Source organism: Plutella xylostella, chromosome 5, assembly GCF_932276165.1.
Source record: "Plutella xylostella chromosome 5, ilPluXylo3.1, whole genome shotgun sequence".
In the NCBI taxonomy this organism is placed as follows: Eukaryota; Metazoa; Arthropoda; class Insecta; order Lepidoptera; family Plutellidae; genus Plutella; species Plutella xylostella.
In genome coordinates, this window is record NC_063985.1 from 12,685,094 (window position 1) to 12,705,175 (window position 20,082).

A 20,082-nucleotide genomic window follows, 5' to 3' on the forward strand; every position below is an offset into this window, starting at 1 on the left:
AAACTGTCACATCGAGTGATGGATGACAAGTCACCTGTCACTATTTCAAATTGGCCACTTTTATTGTGCTCCAGTGTACTTGCACATATATTATGTGTACCTACTTAAATTTAAAAAGCCCGTGCATCTTATTTTGCGTTTTTTTGTTTTTATTGTGTAATAAAATTATGAATTGCTCTTCCTGAAATAATTTCACCTTTTGTGGGTTCCTTCAAAGAAAGAGCTTTTGTGTGACGTACCTTATAGGTAATAGGTATGAAAACAAGAATACTTTGCATGACATAACCAATTCGTCATCTATTCAAATAAATTTAATTATTTATAGCATTGCAGTGCAATATCACTGCATCGCAAGTGATGTTCTGCATTCTTAGACATGACATGCATAAAATATTTTAATTCAAAGACAAATATTTTTTGTTCTGAGTTGCGTGTAATTACGACCGCGTGGCATCCAGATAATTACAATATTTGTATCGCGGCCCAACACCACTCTACTCATACAAAAGCGACAAAAATCTGCCACTCATCTTTACTTACACTATTAAATTGAAACACCTCTCAATCCGCTTTTAACTCCTAAGCCATTAAGATTATTTAAGCTCAAACATTAAAATAGCAGTTATAACGTTTAATAACTAGCAGTTTTAATATGCCCATGACTTTGCAAGTGGCAGAGATTAAAAGTTGCGTACAAAAGGGCAAAGGGATCGAGTGTCCAAATTGATGGGAGCTCATAACCGCTGGTGATTATACCGCACGAGGTATCACGTAGTAATGGCGTTGTTTGGAAGTATGCAGCAATTAATAATGAATGGTCGATATCTAATGAGCAGGTACACTTTGACACACCTATATGCAATGCAAATGTGCATATTACAGAAGAAAATAAAAGATTTATAGAAAAATATGACTATGGTGTTTCCATATTTTTAAAGTAAGGATAACTATAAGCAGAATTACGTCGCTTGGGCCAAAGAAGCAACTTTAGATGTCGAGATATAGTAGGCACTAAATGCCAAACGAAAATGGTAAGTTAAAAAATAAAATTTCTACAATGACGTGATAAGAGATACACAGTATAACAATGACGATACTCGTATCGTTCACAAACATCGTGCGTTGCGATTGGTGGGCGACTTTCCCGCGCAATGCAGAGTTGTCGCGTGCAGCGGCGCGGGCGCAGCGGCTCGAGCAATGACTCAGGAGGGTCACTCTATCCTGACGAAAAACTAACGAACGATAGCTTTCGTGAAGTATAGAAAAGTGATTCTCTATTTCCATACCAAAATCACACTAAGTAGGTATACACAAAATACACACAACAAACTAGTCACATAGCTACATGCTGCAGCAAAATATTTTTACTGAAAGCTGAAATTCTGCTAAACCCTAACAAAAAAATTGCGTAAACTAAAAACATAAAATTACGTATGCAATACGAAAAAGGGCACGTTTAATACAATAGATAGAGTCGTAGCTTGTGCGTTCGGAAACTTAGTTTTTCGTCATTGAGAGTGACCCCCGGGCCATCACGAGCTGCTGCAACCGATCCGATTTCAATTAACATAATTCATCATTTATTGCCGCGTGTGGACGATACTCTTTGCGGTTGGACGTTGGTTTCTTCTTCTATAAGTGCGGTTTTTAGAGATATCTTTGTAAGGCTAAAAAATATGTGACTGATGCAATGCGATTTATTTAATAGATAGTTAATAATATATAATTTAACCGAGCTTTCATAGATTTTAATACTTCGTATTCATACGGTAATGTTTGAATACGATTTCTTTCGCAAGTGAAGAGCTTGCGACCCGCCTCGCATGTGGTCACAAAAAGAGTCCATTACCCAACCCCGCCCCCCCGTCGGGGCTCCACGGCCGCTCTAACGCACCCCGCCACAACCTGCAAACAATCACAAACAATCACCCGCCATCTAATTGCATGACTCAAAACTTCAATGCACTATTACTGAACGATTGTACTCGCGGACTGGTGAAAAACTTGTCAAAGATACGGCCGGTGGTCTAACGGCCTTGTGGTGTAGGTGATAGGGTCGAGAGTGACCTGGCAGGTGAGAGGGAGGTGGTGTGAGGCTGGTGAGCTAGAACAATAAGCACGGGCGAAGCCGGGGGCGCAGCATGTACAATGCTGGTGCGCGGAGCTTCGTGCTTTGTTTATGCTGGAGGAGGCATCGGCTAGGCTAGTCTTGGGCGTAGTAGGCTTAGAGAGTCTTGAAAGATGCTGCTAATGACTGAAGTTCTGTTAAATCGATGACTTTGGAACAGAAGAATCGCATGCGGCCTCTTTCAGTCAAGAAGTGGAAAATCTTTGTTTCTAACACTACGATCAGTCCGAACCCAACTCGCCGATATACGTAGGATTATGCCATTATGGCATACACCATATGGCATCGGAGGGGCTTATTAATGAAAAGCTAGTAAGCAATACTAAGAATCACCTTCTTATAATGGATATTCCTATCCTGACTTCATAAGGCTACACGGCAAAGCAACGACTCTACCACTATTTGCAAGCCCCCATCGCAGCATACCGCATCCAACCTCCCGGCGCGTGAGTCGCCGGCGACTCGTTATTAGTGTTTGGTAGACAATATGCGCGATGGCAGATAGCGGCCATTGTCTCGGCGGCTCGCTAAAGGAAGCCGGACCACACGGCCTCCGCCGGACGGGCCAAAAAAATAACCTCCACCGCCCCCCTGGCCCCCTGGTACTAGCCACTTCTAATTTATGATTCCCTATTGTTTAGAAAGTGATTGTTGCCACGAAATTAATCGGTGACGGGCCCTCGCGGGGCACATGCAGAAACTAAGTGCAGCGCACTTGTAATGCGAATACGAGTATTGCAAGTGCGAAGGATTCACCAGTGGTGGTCGATAAAACGATTAATAAAATTAAATACCTACTTATATTCACGTAAATACAACAATAAACAAGCCGTATATTTTCCTTGATCAGGATCTGTAGCTACAAAGTTTCACTTCGCCTCCTACCTTCAACATAATAATGACATAAGAAACGATGCACATTAAAAGCAATCCTTGAGGAATGTGATTCGTGTCGGCGTTCTGTGCGACTCAATCAGAGCGAGCATCGCGGCACACGGCCACATGATCTCAGGATCTGCGAGTGAGAGTCCGAGGTACAAGATATAGCGGTTTAGGATACGTAAAGAATCTTGCTATCAATATAAAGGTTAGTCTTCTATAGTTAGATTGTGCCTTATAAAATATGCCTTTTGTTTCATTTGACGTGATACATCTGTGTAACTAAACTCGATGCCGTACGATGTGAGTGAGTGCGATGCCTTCTGGAGCAAATTGGATCTCAATATCCGCTGGTATCTCACCCCGCGCGACTTGTCCCCTGTCGCGCTGCGCACGCGTCGCTCCCGGCGCGGGCTAATTGATTGCGCGCACCTGTGCCGCGGGGCGCGGGGTGCGGGGTGCGGGGTGCGGGGGCGGGGGTCGCGGGGTGCGGGGAGGGGTTGATTGAGAGCTCGCGGGTTGAACAGATAGATAAAAAAACAAAAATAAACATGTACCTAGTTACCTACAATGTTCTCGCAGGTTTGCGCGGAGGTGTCCGTTGGGTACACCCGAGTCCGGGTTGTTCTATGTCATGAAGCATGTTATTTATTATTATTCAATAGCTACTATTAACTAAGTAATTGCGGAAATGTTGTACCTATATATTACGCAGTACATTTCCAGGAGGTCCTGTGGGTATGTCCATATTCCTTGAACTTTAATACACCTACAGCACAGCGCATAAAATTTTAATTGCAGTTTTCGGCTCTTCATAAAAATCACTTCCATAAAATATGTTTCTTGTTAAGGATGATGAATTGAAGAAGGAATGGCTCCGAGCTTTTGTTAAAATACAGTTTTTATTTCAAATATATGACAGAAACGACTGCATGATTGATGCATGTGCAGGATAATTCATTTTTTTGCAAAAAGTAAGTGATTTGAGTCCAGGGGCTGGTGATAAAATCATGATGAATGGCGACTGAGCGTAGCTCAGTACATGTAAGTACCTATGCAACACTATGCATACCTACATACATTTATGGGATCCAAAGATATTGATTGTTCAAGTGAGATGCATTATCATTATTAGCTCAGTACCAACAACTCCTCGAGGGACAAAAATTACACTTGTAAGAATACGTCAATGTACATAATGTGAACTATTTTGAACGCCGTCCTAGTGACCGACAGTTTTGACTGCACTGGTTCTGCCAAAACATTTCTGTAGAGCACTATCTATGCCGTAAATTGAGGTACCTATCAAACATATATTATATACATATATTAAACCTACATAAAACTGTTTAGATTACATAACTGTAGCAATAAATATTACAATACGTATAAACTACAAACCTGTAAAAATGGGCTGGCCATTTTTCTATCTCAGTTTAATGAATATACAGTGAGCCACAAGTAATAACATGCGACTACACACACGACACGTAATATTTCAATTAATCTACTAACAACAGCGGACAATTGATCAAGCGTTCCTTTCTAAAACCTTACTTCTGATCACGTAATCCGAATATCATTGTTTCGTTGACGAAAAACTTATACACAATACTACATACATACATTCATACGCATTGTCTTATGTATTCGAGGTTTCCCACAGTTAGAGGTTTTCTTGTAGTATGTACATGTACATGTACGAAGTATGTTGTAGATGTAGAACAAATGTAAGAATAAAGACTGCATTAGAAATAATTAGTGGTAGGCAAAAGACACTGGGACCCTATCTAAACAAAATAACTAAGTAGGTAGGTAATTAGTGTAAAATTCAATAACATTTGCATTCAAAAATGGTTGTCAAAACAATTTTCCAATAGGAAGACTGTTGCTAAACGTCGTCGTAAAAAAGTTTTTATTTAGAAAACAAAATATAGCTACTACGAATGGTATGTTAAGTTTAACCCGAGAGAAAATTACTATCCATTTCCATAAATACATAAAAGTGTATATAATACCTACACCCCGATTAGGATTCAAGACCGGGATCTTCCACATAAGAGTCAGTATTTGTCATACAACTACACTGCAATATCAAACGAATACGTTTCTCTTTGAATACTAGCCGAATTAAATGAAATAACCAGCATAATGTACCTAAATAAAACGAAAAATACTAGAGAGTACCATAATTACTTTTCCTACTTTCTTCTACATAATAGCGATTTTGATTTGTTAAAAGTGTGATTTACGGTTTAGCCTTCACCTCGCGGTGGCCACAGTGCGGTTTGGTGAAGTTCAAGTGCCTCTGCGGTGCCCTACATCTGCGGTACTGGCACTGGGGGGTTACTCTATACTGATGAAAAACGAACGAACGACAGCTGTCGTGCAATCAGATTTAATAGAGTCGTGACTTGCGCAGCAGCGCTCTGAAACTTCGTTTTTCGTTAAATAGAGTGACCCCCCTGGATGGAAATATCGGCGAGTGGATTACTGTTACTCACAATTTGCTATTTTACCTTCAAAGTACCGACTAAGTTTTTGATTGCGAATTGCTACAGTAAAGTGTAACGTACTTAGCTTTTAATTTTATCTATCGTGGTCTGGATTTTTATTTATTTTATTTCGCGAATTAAATAAATGATAGCTAGCAAACTTCACAGTTGTTATAAAATTACAAAAACAAACCATGTTTAAATTTAATTTTATGAAAGTATACAATATACTTAATCCTGGAATAATATGATACTAATGAAGGATAATGATGATTTGAACGAAATTCCAGAAGAATTGATGTAATTAGGGCACTGATTGGTGCCTACCGCTCCAAAATACCTATAATTTCGGCGTTTTAGCAAAATTACATAATAATAGTCTAGAACCATAATGACATTATGCCAATTTAGATAAAAGACTCAATTCTCTGCAAGATTAGCCATTAAAAGCTCAGCTTCCAGTCAAATGACTCAGAATTCAGATGACGCATAAATTTTAGTCAAAAGCAACGTACGTAAACAATAACATTTTCGATAGAAATAAATAAAAAAAAACAGTATATATGCTCAGCCTCAGCTCAGAATACGGTTTAAAGTAAAATCACTAGTTCTTATTCAGTTGAAACCTAGTGATATTACCGATCACCTGACACACGCAGTACTTATCCCTAAACAAAGTTCAAAAAAATTATCAACACGACGACGCCGCATCTTGTTAATTTGCGACACTGAGCTAGCTTGATGCTATAATAGACTATCTATGCACTGGGTTTGAACTTACACAAACGTATAAGCCTCCTCTTACCTCAAAGTAGCAGTAAGCTGGCTGCACCACCTGCAACAAACGAACACCAGGTGAGTGCGACATTGCTAGATGACCACCTACACTTCGATTCACGTAACCTCAACAATTTTCCTTCTACATTTTTCTAATTTTTTATGTGCCTAAGCTGTAAACGGTCTATTTTTTCTCACTCACAAGTGAAACATTATTGGGAAGGCATATAGGTAAGTTATGTTCATGTCCAGCAATGGATTGTTGACTAACTATTTTGATGATGAGTATAGCCTCTAAGCACATGAAGAAATAAAATAGATTAATTAAGATTAATCTTACCAATTAGTAGTTTTAAACTTTAACTCCAATAACATAAGTTACCATATGAAAGATGTTGAGCAACGCTATGGGAACAGCCATGAAACACGTGTGATGATCGAGTGATGCAACGCGATATACCGCGGCGGCGGCGGCGGCGGCGCGAGCCCGCTGCGCCTGCGCACAGAGCAGAGCGATGTGCGTAGCAGTGGGATTTTCTAAATGTAGAGTACTTTTTTAAAATGACGTTTTTTACGGTGAATTTGTAGAGAGACCGTGCCACTGAAGTCTTCGGCAAAAGCGGGAACTAAAACGACTTACTTATTCATACGATCTGACACCGTCCTAAAAGTGCAGCGCCGCGTCTAATCGGTCAGCGGTGGCGCGGACTACAATCGCGTTCGGAAAGAAATGCGTTTTTGAAATAGGTCGGTATGTTTATCAGTTTGTTTACATACTTACCTATATGAATGCTAGATACTTCAATCATAGTACAATCAATGGAATTACTATCAACGACGGGTATTTTCTCACTGTACACAAAGGTAAATAACGATTATTAACTCATTTCTACAGATATCTACGGGTGTCCTCTGTTTGCAGGTGCCCTGTGCGCGGGCGCGGCCGTTTCGAAATCAAAATACGTTTCACTTTCGATGGCGCACCGGCTCTACCACATTTTTTGTCAATGAAACTGCGGGCGAAAACCGCGTGAAACCACATACATCACTCGGGACAAGTAGGTGCTGCAACTTACTGTTGCATAATGGATAAAAACGATGCGCTAAAAGTAAACCTACCTTCGAAAACTGATAAAATGGTGCGGTATGGATTTAAATTCGATCGAGAATCGTGCCAAACTATGTATCTTACTATTTCTACTAACTATCTTATCTTTCTATTTACCTACGTATCTAGCAAAATATCCATTTTTTAAATATATAAATTGAAGACGTCATGATCCTAAACGGTTACATAGACATGCGTCAAATATGATGTTTTCAAATATTATTTTTACTCGATTCAAATAAACGCAGGTATTGCGATTTAATCTCACACCCACCGCTCCCACCTCAAAATATCGATTTAGCATCGAAAACACTTTCGATGACTTTCCAATCGTATACCTGGCTAAGTTAAACATATTAACAACATTCCAATAGAGGTCATGTATTAGCATGGCGCGGCCAAACGAAAGTGAAAATTCGAACTTGGAACACACGTAACGGCTCGGTCGATGACCTTACTAACTTTTTCAAACCACTATTCGTTATGGATGATGAGGGAAGGTCAATCAATGCGAACATAGATGATCTAGATTTGGGATTTTAAATCTAGACTTTTATGAACATGTTACGTGGTAGCAGCCGAAGCAATATTTATGTGTGGTAAAAAGCCCTGAAATAATTTAAGACACAGTCATAATACCATCATATCATTATTAGAGGTTGTTTTTAATTCCCACGGTTAATCGCCCACTCGAGGTCTCCATGTTACTCGGTATTTAAATTTGACATCGGCATGCCATTCGGACGTTTATTTACAAAATAATTATAAAAACATTATTTATCCATAATATGGAGCTGACCTTTGTTTTGAGAGATTAAAAATATTTATCTCAATAACCTTAACGGGAACCTTTTTTCAATTGTTTTCTGAGATAAGCGTACTTAGTTGTATATTTATTATGTGTTCTCTGGAAACCAGCAAAGTAAGGTAAGGTAAGTAAGCCAGTATTATGCACAAGCCTCATTAATTAGCTCTATTGACTATCTATTCTTTCTAAGGGGGGAGGCCATCTCTTCTGTAGGCTGTACACAGCATCGGAAATTACTGAACATGGTGAAAGACACTTAATTTTACACGAAACCGATAAGGAAGAATAAGATATTACAACTGTACATTAATTGGCTACCGTTCAAAACTTAATTAAGTACCAAGTCGTATAATACGTAATAACAACCGAAGTCATTTAAAATATACACTTCGTATTGTGTACGGTCAGCTTCAAAAGTCTTAGGTATACTATATTATGTGTAAAAGACTTTTGTACCTTGTCAACCTAACACAAGTGTGTAGACGCTTTTGAAACTAACTATACTCTTTTTTCAATTTACAATCCTTACTTTGAGTCTCTGAGAAATCTGAAATAAGGCGAGTCTTTTGGACATGCCTCCTGTAAGTTTCCAAATCTTTACTTTTACGCCGAAAGCTATATATATATACCAACCTAATGTAATATATTACGAATACCTTGTTAAATACCTAGTAAACAGTTGAGGTGTGTATATGGACAGCTGGTCTCGTCAGGCAAAAAGTTCAGAGCGATATAAACTTTCGTTTTCTCTCTTTGCCCGACGCCGACGGCTGAAAACCAATAAAGCAGGTTCGCCTCCCCTCTTGATATGTCGTAATATTACATAAGGCACTTACTTGCGTTATTATGTCAATACATCTCAGGTACTGAAGACGAAATTTCGCTCTTACGACGCATGTATGGAGGTGCTAAAGGACGTACTTACCAGTATATTTGTAGTGGTTTCTTTCTCCGAAAAGCAAGTGCTAAATGAGGATACGTAAGTGGAGAATGATAATTGGCCGATACTTCCACCGAGGATATTATATGTGTTACATCGTGTTTCACAACATGTCATAATGAGAATAAATTATTTATTATTTTGTCATTTACGAAAGTTTGTATAATAGGTACTTTAGGTATCTCCAAAGGACATCGTGATTATTATGACAGCTTTCTTACGTGAAAACAGTAACGGTTGAAACAAAGCTCTACTTTAGAATTACTCTATCAGCACTATCAATTTCGTTCAATTAATCAATTGAAGACTTTTATAATGTACTCTTATATAGGAAGCCAAAGAGGTATAAATGAACACGATGTGCTTTCATAGCTTCGTTTCACAAGAAAGCCTCACCCAGTACTTACTAAGTACAAGTGGTTCTTAACTGATAATTAGCGCCTTAGTACATAATCTAAAGCCGTGTTTCATACAGAATTAGTAATCATTACACAGTGTGTTTTTGTTGGTTGTTTCTCAGTAACATGTAATTTATGTCTTCAGTGATGCGTTGTATCAGTGGTCATGTCTATTATTGTCAACTTATTGTGTACACGCACATTCAATGTTGTTAATAGCTGTTTGAAAATATGACACGTGTGTTAAATTTTTAATTAAATTTTGTAATAAGTAAGTGATATTTTGGCCGGGATTCTATGCAAGATCCGTCTGCATAAGAGCTGGCGATGCTAACCGATGCACTATTAGTGTTTAGTTCTATGGAATGGTCATCTCATTCATGGTGTAGTATAAGAGTAAACATAATAATATGTTATAGACATTGATGCGTATCATTACGAATAAATAGCATTAAAAATTCCGGTGATCCGCCCTACCGATTTAGCTGTTGACAAAGTGTCCAAATTATTCGTGATACAGCTACAGGTTGTTTTTGTAGAACTTTTGTCGGCTTACAGCCGCGCACGACGCCTGTTGATTGAGATCACGTACTGATAGTGGCCGGACATTGTTGACTAAAGTAACAATATTCTTCACACAAATAGTTTTATTTGGAGAAAGTGTTTGGTCGGTGAATAGTTGGTGACTGTTTGAACCTGCGTTATATTCATTGATCTCTAAATCTATTTGCCCATTATTTGAACATAGTTTTATAAAGCACCTTCCTTGTACACCTTGTATTTTGTTTCAGACGACTGTCAGAATTATTAATGTATTGATAACTTTTTTTTGACTGAACATAATATGTGAAACGTAATACCTTGTTATATCATATAAGTTATTTTATCTCCGTACTGATACGCCCGGGGGGCTCAGTGTTCAATAAGTGCTACATGTAAGTTCGGTAACAGAAACAGGGTCAATGACCAATCACAGCTGTCGAGAAAGTTATTAATCATTTATACTGTTTATGCAACTTGTAATTATTGAGCTATCACATAGGCACTTTAGTAAAAAATAAACCTATATTCTACTACTGAAAAGTTTAAATATCACATAAATTCTAATGAAAATGTTAGTTCAAAAGAGAAAAGCCGGTTTATGAAACATTAATCGTTTATTTATTGTTTGTACAATATGTTTTTGTTTTTGTTTGTCGCGAAACCAATTTAGATCCCGAGCGACTGTGTCAGTGCCTCGCTGGAGTAATGTAATAAACTCAATGATATGTAAATCGGCACAGCCGTGGCTGTGCCTTGTAATGCCGTGTAATCGATCACAGATACTACTCGAGGAAATAGCAGCTCCAATTTAAATAATACGTAATTATTCGCATTTTAAAATAAAGACTTTTCATCATGGTCCGATATTCTTCATTCAAACGCTATATTTAGGCACATCTAAGTACATTTCCAAACAAACATGGAAACATGGAAAAATAGACATGCAATCTGAAATTGGCCTTCAAAAACTTAAATATTAACTGAAAATATTACTTATTTTATTTAACTAGATAGCACTGACTAATAATGATAAGACGCGTTGATTAAATTGGAATTTACCTTTCAAATAATACCTAGTCGTAAAAGTACCTTTAATTAACTGAGTACATAAATAACAGTTAAAAAGTTACTATATACTTAACGTGACCATTTATTTTTTTTGCCAAAGCGGGACACCTGCGGAATTTCATATCCCTCAAAGATACATATTATATTATCTTTCTTTCTTATCTTCATATTACACTACATAAATCCGAATTACTTTTTTACGAATATGAAAATAACGTTTTTTTAAATTAATGTATAGTTCTAGTAAATTTTAAGTTTCCGAATAACTAAAATTACGAAAAGTTGATAAACGAAATTTCAAACAACAGATTTATTAAAATGCCCAAAGTAATTTTTTCAAATGTAATGCATTCGATGTTTTAAATGTTCGATTTTTTATTATATTGAATTGTTTAAATACCGAATCCCAAAGTTTTAATATTCCGAAAACATAAATCCCCGAACATAACTTAGTTAACAATTTAACTTTTTTTTTTGCTTCGCTCCGCTTTGTTTTTCAACATCTATGTGCATCTAAACGCTCCTCCTAGCTTTGCTCGTCGTCGCACCTATCTTTAGGTTTAGGTCCTAAGGTTTTTAAGTTTAAACAACGTAAAAATCCGAGCAATTGTTTTGCTTTGTTGTGTAACTTAAAAACAAATACTACAAATAGTTTTCTATTTAACAATATTTTTGCTCTGTATTTGAAACGCTCCGCTTTGTTTTTCGATATCTATGTGCACCTAACACGCTCCTCCTCGCTTTGATCGTCGTCGCACCTATCTTTAGGTTTTGGTTCTAAAGTTTTTGAAAAGTTCATTTTATTTTTGACAAAATGGCGAATTATCTTTATTTTCGGTCCGGATTTGATATTTTCGTGATTTTAATAAATATGTATTTTATTTTTCGTATACTAAAGTAATCGTATTTTTTAACGTTTGTGTATTTAACAATCGTAATAACAAACCTTCGTGATTATTATATCCATTCGATTTTTATAAATCGATATTTAAAAAATCGTTATTGCAATATTTTGAAAATTAGGTACATTTTCGGTGTTTACAATTCGGAAAAAAGTTTTTCGGAATTTTTGGGTGTTCTCATACCAGACGCTACAAAATTCTTAAACATCATACTTTGATTTTTTAAATAATTTGAGTAGTTTAATTTAAAGTTTTTAACAATAGTGCATCTTATCTTATTTTCACATTCATAAAAAATAATATTTACTTTTTTGGAAAACATGTACTTCCACGCATTACTTTTTCGTTAGGAATCGGTAGGAGAGCGAGATAAATTTATATACACGATAGAGCAAAGCGAGTCAATGATCGTCACTGAACGAAGTTACTCGCGGAGCCTCGGTGGAACTCGGACTCATACTCCCTATAGTCTATGTGAGTAAATGATAAGAAGATAAAAAGTTGTCTCAAGTGATTAAGTGATGATTAAGTTGTCTAAAGAAAGGAAATATGGGATGAATTTACAAAATTTAGGTAATTTAAATTATCGTTTGGTCTGTTTAACAAAGCGGGACATTTTTGCCCTCGCGGGGGACAGCGGGACGCACAGCTTGAAAGCGGGACTGTCCCGCCCAAAGCGGGACGTATGGTCACGTTATATATACTATAACTATCGACGGTAATGGCGGTAGCATAATACAGCCTGATATACGGAAATGAGTGAAAGGTGTCGTTCACTGTAACGTAAATTACTATTATTTTATTTAAATCGATACTATAATACCTACTTCGATGTATCATTCGATAAGCATACTATTAGAAACTAAATAATAAGTAGACATTACAATAATTTGCTAATGTTCCTAGATTTCACATCGATTTCTATTCTAACCGAATTCGTCCTTTGCAATAATCAGAATTAATGTGGCGTTTAACCCAGCCTAGTGATCTTTGTTACGTAATAAAGACACAATTTTTATGTCATCGTTATAAATAAGCATAATGTAAAATAAATTTCGCGATCACGATTTACTAAGCTTTGCCTTCGTAACCAGTGGCCTCTCATCATCAATGCATACTTACCTAATTATAATTTAATAAAACAACCTCTTGTTTCTTCTTTTATATTCACGTACTACTTCTTTCGTTCACTACTTCTTCTTAACTAGAACCATTTTTATAAATGGTCACCCGAGTCAGCCTTGTTCTATACACAGAACTCATGATAACCATTTCGGAATGTTTTGTGTTTTTTTAAGCAGAACCAACTTACGTAGTATATTTTAAAAGTGCGAATAAAGTGGATAAATAGAGTTTGCAGAGCTGCTGCGGGTTGAAAGACCTGGCGAATATCTGGAGCAGTGTTTAGCGCGCGCGCGGACGCGTGACACGCCGAGAAACGCACGAGAGGAGTAGCTGGGACTGGGCTTTGCTATTTACTCTATCGTAAACAGTAATAAGTAATCAATAGTAAAATTATTGATTTTAATGTAAGTACAATTTATTCACGTCTATGATGGTTTCAGTATGGAGCATCTTCAAAATGAGGACTAAGTTGAAAATAAAGCCACAAAGTGGTGTGATATGAAACATAAATTCCAACTTAACAACATATAAGCTTACCTACGATATTATTAGGAATATCATGATGAGAAGCCGCGACGTGGACCCTGGTACCAATCAGAAACTTCGAAAACGAAAAAATACAATGACTCACTTTAATTTAAAGCAAAAAGTCGAAACTCCCGAGAGACTACATGGCTTTATCTCAATCAAACGCTGCCCTACTAACTTAAAAGCAGTTTATCGCGCAAATCATAGCGTTCATAATTTGGGAACCGCTATTTTCTGTGCTATTACTTCGCTCGGTTATTACTAGTTAATCGATTTCAATGGTCCATTTATAGCATTATTTTTATTATTCAATAGCATGTGAAAGATACTTTAACTCATTTACGTATTGATTTTCATTGTCAATAGCAAAAACTACTTTAAGAAGTCACGTCTTGTCTCTTGAATGAGACGACGAGAGCAGTTCAAGCGTGAACTTGTTACGTAACCTTGTTACTGTAACTACTAATTTGATATAGCTTTTTTTAAAGTAGGAGCTAGTAAAATAAACATAATAGCTGAGGTCAAAGCGCGCATCCTTGGATGCAGGTCAACACTACTCGATAATACTATTCATTCGGAATTCAAACCTCAGTGTTAAAGACACCTTGCATATTACGTGATATTTTTGTTCGATAACGGAACTATTTGCTTTCAAAATTCTTTCGGTCGTGCCTCAACGATACGTTTCAACGTAAGAAGTATGTAAAATTTCCCGATTCAATTATGATTAAATAAAAAGATTTCAATGAAACTTAATTTAAAAAAACTCCACACTACGCAAATAAGCTTCATAAGTTTAAGAAACAAAGTAAATGATACATTTAATTTCTACATTTTATGCAACAAAACCTATAACCAATATTGTTAAAGGTCGAAACCCTAAGCGTGACCTGTGCCGTCATAGCATCGAGGAAGTTAGTCGGAAGGCGACCGGCTAATCAGCTGGAACGAATCGATATAATCGGAGGTATCTAGTCAATTTACGGTGTCGTTGACTACCAAGCAAACTTACCTAAGGATATCATTACGACCCATCACGGCCCCACTGCTGGGGCACGGGTCTCCTTCCCATGAAGGAAGGGTTTAGGCCTAGTCCACCACGCTGGCCTATTGTGGGTTGGTGGGCCCCAACACAAGCTTGTGCTGAGAGAGTTGTCGGGTAAGTGGGCAACCCGTGCGACTGTCAGACGTTTTCAAGCTGCCCGAAGGCCTCTGCCAAGGCTTAACGACTGCTGCCGAAACAGCAACCTGGACCCACGGCTTAACGTGCCGTCCGAAGCACGGAAGCGTCCAGAAAAGAACCACTTGAAATCGGTCTCCCATCCAATGGCTGACTAAAACTTACCTGAAACAAAAAAAACAGAATTTAGATTGTTGAATCTCTTCTATGTACTTACTAAAATGCTAACTATGTTTTAAAATTCCAAAAAATATATTATCTACGTAAACTTTACTATCATCGGATAGATTGTTATCATTGCTGTCAATATACATAAAACTATCTTTATTTATACACCAAAGTGAGTCAACATTGACATGGGGTCAAACTAGTTTCCGGTCCGAATTAATATTACTATCATTGTGTGTATTTGCGTTATACATCCATATTTGCATCATTACAAGTTCTATTTAACTTTCATAAAAATAGAATCTAGATATTAAGTACATCTATAACTGTTTGCTTTATTCAGACTAATATTTACAAACTAAATAGTACTTTATGGGCATAAGTTCAGTGTACACATTAACTGTACTTAAATTTTATTTTAATTTTAGTTTTTTTGTATACCTATGTAGAGTCGCGGTAAATTTTAATTCCACATACCTTCTACATAATTATACACTATTTATTTGTACACAAAACAAAACACAGTTACAAAACATGCAGTATAAAAAGGCTTAAAGCGATTTCATCCTGACAACCGGTGGAGAGATATAATACGATACATTAAATTGGGTCAGGTGACCTAAAGTAATGGCGTGTCAAATAATCGGAAAGGTGTGGCTACTCTACACTCAGTAGGTACCTACTACTGGAGGAAATCGTGAAATGTCGGACAAACCTTCGCATTTAGACTAAAAACAACTTTGTTACTCAGCCATTTCCATTTAATAAATTACTATTCGGTTTGTCGGCCTGATTACGCTGCGAGCGTATTGGAGGTGCTTTAAGCTTCTTAAAAGCGACCAAGGTCGTTGCTGCGAACTAAACCTTATTTTTATGAATGAATGTACAACAGTCACGTCATGTAACATAATCAAAATAAAGTAGATACTCACCTCAAGTTCATAGCAACTTTTATTGCTTTATTTCCTATGTACAGGTACATCCTACGCACATTTAGAAAGTGATTTGAAATTTGATCACACTGCCATTTTGAACAGAAGTATTAAACAAATTAATTGAACCGGTCCAACACTTTCCCTCTGTGGAAATCTATTATTTTGATAGTTATAAACATAACTATTACTTAATACTATATATGACTGCTTCTGTTTAAGAACATAATAATTGTTGTTATGGCGTTGTTTGCTATCGTAAAGGTACAAATTGTTGGCGGATGACTTATTTTTGCAATAAATTGCATAATAATATGACTTATTATGTTCCATATAAAAGAGTTCAACGCATAGTGCAAGTACGAAAAGTAGAACTTACACTATGCGTTGAATTCTTTTATACAGAAATAATATGACTATCATATAAATTCATGATTCGTCATCTGCATATTGTGTATTGTATATAATTTGCAGCAGACAAATTAGGACTTTCAAATAGTGTTAGTTAGTTAACTACGGATCAAAAAACCGGCCCTTAGTGCGGCACCTCGTTAGCGGACAATTTGTCACTTAACAATTGATTAATATTGAACATAGGCTCATCTTCGGAAAGTATAGCGACCACCTCTCGCACACAGCGACCGGGCAATCCATGTCAATCAGAACCTGTCCCCTGCACTTGCGGCTAACTGTACCTAGGTGCACGTGACATAGTCTCGTCCTATATTACTAGCATGGTCGATAACATTTACCACTAAACATAGAGTGCTGGTATACGGTAATCATCTTCGGTATTCTTTGGGTGAGTTCGCAAAGGTTATGTTTCATATGTTATGTGTTGATTAGTTTATTGTTTTTTTATTTTTAGTTGTTTGTGTCTTTTTAAGAAAGTTTTTTGTTGTGTTTGTTATTTTTCTTTATTATTGTGTTAGGTTTATCCTGTAAGATAATATAAGTAGTTAATAAATAAATAAATAAATAAATCTTCTTCTTTGCGTTTAAGTGACAGAGTTTAGGGTCTGTCACAATTGGTGAAAAGATTCACATTGGAAAAAACAATGAACACAAAATCCTGACTTGGAATGTAAGAACCTTCATCGTTTGTTTGTAGGTATTTATGAAGTACGCCTAGCTTTTGTATAGCTTTTGAAATTTCTGCTGTGGGTAAATACCTAATTGTGTTACATCATTAAACACATTATATAAATCACAGTATAATACATACTTACTCTCCTATAACTTTCCATCTTAGCAAATTGCAAACGTTGCGTTGGTTTACTATCGAAAATTTTATAGTTCTCTTTGAAAGCTGTTTCCAAGTCTAGCCTGAACCGTTAAAGGCTTGTAAACTGATACAATTTATGGTTTAAATTAAACTGGTTATTATATCGGTAATTTTGTGTCCAATAATTTTCCAGTTGTGTCAGAGATCTGAGCTAGTCCATGTTGGTACAATGAAGGAAAGTTGCAGTAGACACGGCAAACGGCAAAGCCTCCGACGACGTCCATCGGTTTATTTCTTGGGCCTGTCTATAGCTGCTTAGTTCACAATCATTGTTTATAATCTGTAAAGCCAGAGAAATCTCTTTCTAACATGCTTCTTATAATTAATCTAATCTAAATGGTTTGATAGCCTTTGAAATGTGAAGTATGAGGGAATAGCGTTTTATGGCTTTTAGAAAATGTAGCGTGGTCTCGTGAAATAGTTTTTTTCGGTAACATGTTATAGTGATACCTACCATATACCATACCATAAAATACTTATCTTAGCTTTTAGAAAGATGGTGTAAAGATTTTGATAACTGATTAATTTGATCATGACAACGACAAAGATCGTCAAAGTAATGTGATCTAGTTTTTCTCATAGTGCTTATTATATTTGCTTCTCACCTGTCGATGTTCTGACCCCTGAGTCCTGCCTGCCTGAGTCGATCCCCCGCGGTTGTTGGTCGTATTTAAATAAAACCTAGTGTATCTATAAGTACGTTGCGTACGTGTCACTTGCCTGTAGTAAAGTTATCACATATTACTCTGATTAGTTCCGCGGAACAAGTAATTTTACGCCAGATAATAGTTATAACTTGATTGAATAATATTATCGTTATTCAATGAACCAGTTTAGCCGGCAAAAACAATCGAAAGCTGTATTTAACTGTTCGGTTGGAGCAATTTAAACTATATAACTATAAAGAAACATAAACTTTGTATCATTGAAAAAAATACCGTACTGAAGGTTTCAGCGGCCTAGTAAGTTTCTCAGACTAAAAGCAATATTTCGTTAATTTCTGTAAAATTTCAGAATGGAAAAAACTAAAAAATATGCCTTATTGCATAATAGAATCACGTTAATAATTTGTATTTATTTACCTGTTATACCCAAAGTTTGCAGCATTAAATACAAATCTAAGGAATATTCTATTATTTTTATAAGAACTAAAAGAAAGTGATATCTATACTATAATAAACTGTTTGATGAAGTGCCTCTTGTGCCTTCACCACAACCACTTTTATTTTTACTTCGCTATAAACTTCTGTAATAAATTACTGTGAGACGTTTTAATTAATTATACTTTAGTTATTATTGCAGTTATTACGTATTTACTTCAGTGAAATAAAATTTGTTATCTCATGAATATCGTTAGTCTGTTTCAAATTACTTATAGATTAATTGGTAGTAGGTATAGGTAGATATACCAAGATATCATGTTCTGAGAACACCAGAAACACTCACCGTATGTAGTAGAGTAACTACCAAATAGAAAGGTTGGAGTTAAAAAAACGCATTACACGAGAAACAACTGAATCAATTTTAAACATTATTAAATTTTTGTTGAAGCAATTAAGAACTCAACACCATATACCTAATTTTAGAGATTTTCACCACCTCGAAACACTAGCAAGTATTTACCCAAATCATTGATAAAATCTAGACTGTTAAAGTGACGTTATCAGGTAATTATGAAGATTTCTACTCCAACTCAACTCTGTAAGACCAGCCAGTTCGGCGGGAAAAGTCACTACGAGACGCTGACTCGCCTATTATGGCGAGACATCGAGACCTGGCCACGTGACGACCACAGATATTATCTACTACTTTTTACTACACGCCAACAACCTTGACCGAAAACAGGTACTGTCTATACGTTTTTTTTGTGAGCCCATGTTTTGATATTTTTTGCACGGGTACAGCATAAGAAAACTGCAAAATCTGTCAATATTTAAACTATAACATGTTTCAGATAGCTTTATTAGGCTGATAAAGTATTCAAAATTTATTATTGCCTTTAAAAAAATCTTTCCAGATCCAGCATCTTTTGTTAACGAAAAGCTGAATCTGAAAGTTTTTACTAAACACGTCCATTATGTGAAATAGTCATCACAAAGAAAACTAACCACTTTCCAGTTCAAATATAGAACAGCGGTTTGACCCGCGCCTGCAAGAGGTTAAACCGTCAATTAAAGGAGGTTGTCGACCAGATAATCAACTTAGTCTGAAGGAAAGTGAAACCCTACTTGGGCTAGGGCTTTCATTACCAGACCTAGTCAGTCAGTCTAGATGGGTCTAGAAAGTCTAGTGTATCCCACGGTCAAGCGTTTCACTCTCGCTGTAAGACTATAGAGTTAGTGTGTGAGACCATCCATTAAGTATGGACGACTATAAAATTTGCAATTTGCTGGTTATGGAGTTTCTAGTTGTGAATGTCGTGGATCTATGGTTTAGTAGGTTTCTTGTGTAGGCACTTTCTTAGAATACGGGACTTGTAAGTATGAAGTTTTTGATGCAAACTTATGTAATGTATACTATGTAAGTACCTAATTTATCATTGGAAAAATAAGTGAAAAAACAAAACACACTACTCTGACCTTGTCAAAATCCCCATCTTCAGATAGGACTTTGAATTTAAAAAATCTGTATGGTGGCATTCTCTATGATAATCAGATTCCTGCAATATGATATTGATTGATAAACTGTCATTAAATTTAGAAAAAAAAAACAATAATCTCATAGATTTATAATAAGCACGTATATGGATACTTTATACGTAAAAAAATGAATAAAACGATGGGCTACGCAGTTTAAATCCTGCTGCTACCAATTCAGA

At 36.4% G+C, this 20,082-nt stretch overlaps 1 protein-coding gene across 6 annotated transcripts in view; it reads right to left on the minus strand.

Moving 5' to 3' along the window:
- LOC105390547 overlaps nt 1-20,082 on the minus strand; it is a 99,158-nt gene that overhangs the window by 49,201 nt on the left and 29,875 nt on the right. For 5 of the 6 annotated variants that reach the window (XR_007268260.1, XM_048633078.1, XM_048633077.1 and 2 more), the window contains exon 2: nt 6,308-6,337. The exons of the other annotated variant lie outside the window; for it this stretch is intronic. The gene's annotated coding sequence lies outside the window, so the exon portion shown is untranslated. The remainder of the gene's footprint in view (nt 1-6,307; nt 6,338-20,082) is intronic. 6 annotated transcript variants of the gene reach the window in all.